At 55.6% G+C, this 2,500-nt stretch overlaps 1 non-coding gene across 1 annotated transcript in view; it reads left to right on the plus strand.

The window, feature by feature from the left end:
• The first annotated feature begins 1,995 nt into the window (after positions 1-1,995).
• Positions 1,996-2,500, plus strand: part of LOC144423660 (small subunit ribosomal RNA) — a 1,810-nt gene continuing 1,305 nt past the window's right edge. Inside the window, exon 1 of the ribosomal RNA XR_013476125.1 lies at positions 1,996-2,500. This exon is cut by the window's right edge and continues 1,305 nt beyond it. This is a non-coding gene — a ribosomal RNA (small subunit ribosomal RNA).

Consider the following 2,500-nt stretch of genomic DNA (forward strand, 5'->3'; position numbering starts at 1 on the left):
GGAGCGCACCCTTTTCTCGGTGGCTGGCGGGCGAGAGAGTGCTGCGTCGCCGGCATCGGCGTCGAAAGAAGCCGAGCCGAAAAAAGTTAAAGTACAAACGTGCAAGCATACTAACCTAACCCTAGGTAAGGCATGTCAGAGCGAAAGACAGTAATTTCGAATGAGCCAAGAAAGAGCGGTGCGGGGCCGGTCGGAGCGCACCCTTTTCTCGGTGGCTGGCGGGCGAGAGAGTGCTGCGTCGCCGGCATCGGCGTCGAAAGAAGCCGAGCCGAAAAAAGTTAAAGTACAAACGTGCAAGCATACTAACCTAACCCTAGGTAAGGAATGTCAGAGCGAAAAACAGTAAACTCGAATGAGCCAAGAAAGAGCGGTGCGGGGCCGGTCGGAGCGCACCCTTTTCTCGGTGGCTGGCGGGCGAGAGAGTGCTGCGTCGCCGGCATCGGCGTCGAAAGAAGCCGAGCCAAAAAAAGTTAAAGTACAAACGTGCAAGCATACTAACCTAACCCTAGGTAAGGCATGTCAGAGCGAAAGACAGTAAACTCGAATGAGCCAAGAAAGAGCGGTGCGGGGCCGGTCGGAGCGCACCCTTTTCTCGGTGGCTGGCGGGCGAGAGAGTGCTGCGTCGCCGGCATCGGCGTCGAAAGAAGCCGAGCCGAAAAAAGTTAAAGTACAAACGTGCAAGCATACTAACCTAGCCCTAGGTAAGGCATGTCAGAGCGAAAGACAGTAATTTCGAATGAGCCAAGAAAGAGCGGTGCGGGGCCGGTCGGAGCGCACCCTTTTCTCGGTGGCTGGCGGGCGAGAGAGTGCTGCGTCGCCGGCATCGGCGTCGAAAGAAGCCGAGCCGAAAAAAGTTAAAGTACAAACGTGCAAGCATACTAACCTAACCCTAGGTAAGGCATGTCAGAGCGAAAGACAGTAAACTCGAATGAGCCAAGAAAGAGCGGTGCAGGGCCGGTCGGAGCGCACCCTTTTCTCGGTGGCTGGCGGGCGAGAGAGTGCTGCGTCGCCGGCATCGGCGTCGAAAGAAGCCGAGCCGAAAAAAGTTAAAGTACAAACGTGCAAGCATACTAACCTAACCCTAGGTAAGGCATGTTAGAGCGAAAGACAGTAATTTCGAATGAGCCAAGAAAGAGCGGTGCGGGGCCGGTCGGAGCGCACCCTTTTCTCGGTGGCTGGCGGGCGAGAGAGTGCTGCGTCGCCGGCATCGGCGTCGAAAGAAGCCGAGCCAAAAAAAGTTAAAGTACAAACGTGCAAGCATACTAACCTAACCCTAGGTAAGGCATGTCAGAGCGAAAGACAGTAAACTCGAATGAGCCATGAAAGAGCGGTGCGGGGCCGGTCGGAGCGCACCCTTTTCTCGGTGGCTGGCGGGCGAGAGAGTGCTGCGTCGCCGGCATCGGCGTCGAAAGAAGCCGAGCCGAAAAAAGTTTAAAGTACAAACGTGCAAGCATACTAACCTAACCCTAGGTAAGGCATGTCAGAGCGAAAGACAGTAATTTCGAATGAGCCAAGAAAGAGCGGTGCGGGGCCGGTCGGAGCGCACCCTTTTCTCGGTGGCTGGCGGGCGAGAGAGTGCTGCGTCGCCGGCATCGGCGTCGAAAGAAGCCGAGCCGAAAAAAGTTAAAGTACAAACGCGATGCTAATGAGCGAGCCGTTGTCTCGACTAATATGTAGGGGGCGTTCGATCGAGCGTCTGGCTTGAGCGCTTGTCGGCCTAGCAGAACGGTCGCATTGTTATGCCCGGGTTTTAGGCACCGCTGCAGGCGGCCGGCAGAGCTCTTGTTTGTGCGAAACTGAATGGATCGAGCCCGAGAGAGGGCGAGCAAAGAAAAAACGCAAATCGCTCCGCCTGGCACTGCCGGCGAGAGCGTGGACGTCGCGGCCAGCGACTGTCGAAGCTGAGTACGGCCGCAGGCGATCGCCTCGGTCTTAAACGAATGCGACGAGCACGCGCCGGGCGGCCCAGCAAGGGCCGAGCGCAGCTGTCGCAGCTATCTGGTTGATCCTGCCAGTAGTGATATGCTTGTCTCAAAGATTAAGCCATGCAGGTGCAAGTACGAGTTCTCGTAAAGCGAAACTGCGAATGGCTCATTAAATCAGTCTTGGTTTATTTGGTCTCGTAAGCGAAGTGGATAACTGTGGTAATTCTAGAGCTAATACATGCATTAAGCGCCGACTTCGGGAGGCGCGCTTTTATCAGATCAAAACCGACCGGGTTCGTCCTGTGACGTTTGATGACTCTGGATAACCACGCGGATCGTACGGTCTCTGCACCGACGACGTATCATTCAAGTGTCTGCCCTATCAACTGTCGAAGGTACGCTACGTGCCTACCTTTGTGATAACGGGTAACGGGGAATCAGGGTTCGATTCCGGAGAGGGAGCCTGAGAAACGGCTACCACATCCAAGGAAGGCAGCAGGCGCGCAAATTACCCATTCCCGACACGGGGAGGTAGTGACGAAAAATAACAATACAGGACTCTAACGAGGCCCTGT

Source organism: Styela clava, chromosome 5 (genome assembly GCF_964204865.1).
Source record: "Styela clava chromosome 5, kaStyClav1.hap1.2, whole genome shotgun sequence".
NCBI lineage: Eukaryota > Metazoa > Chordata > Ascidiacea > Stolidobranchia > Styelidae > Styela > Styela clava.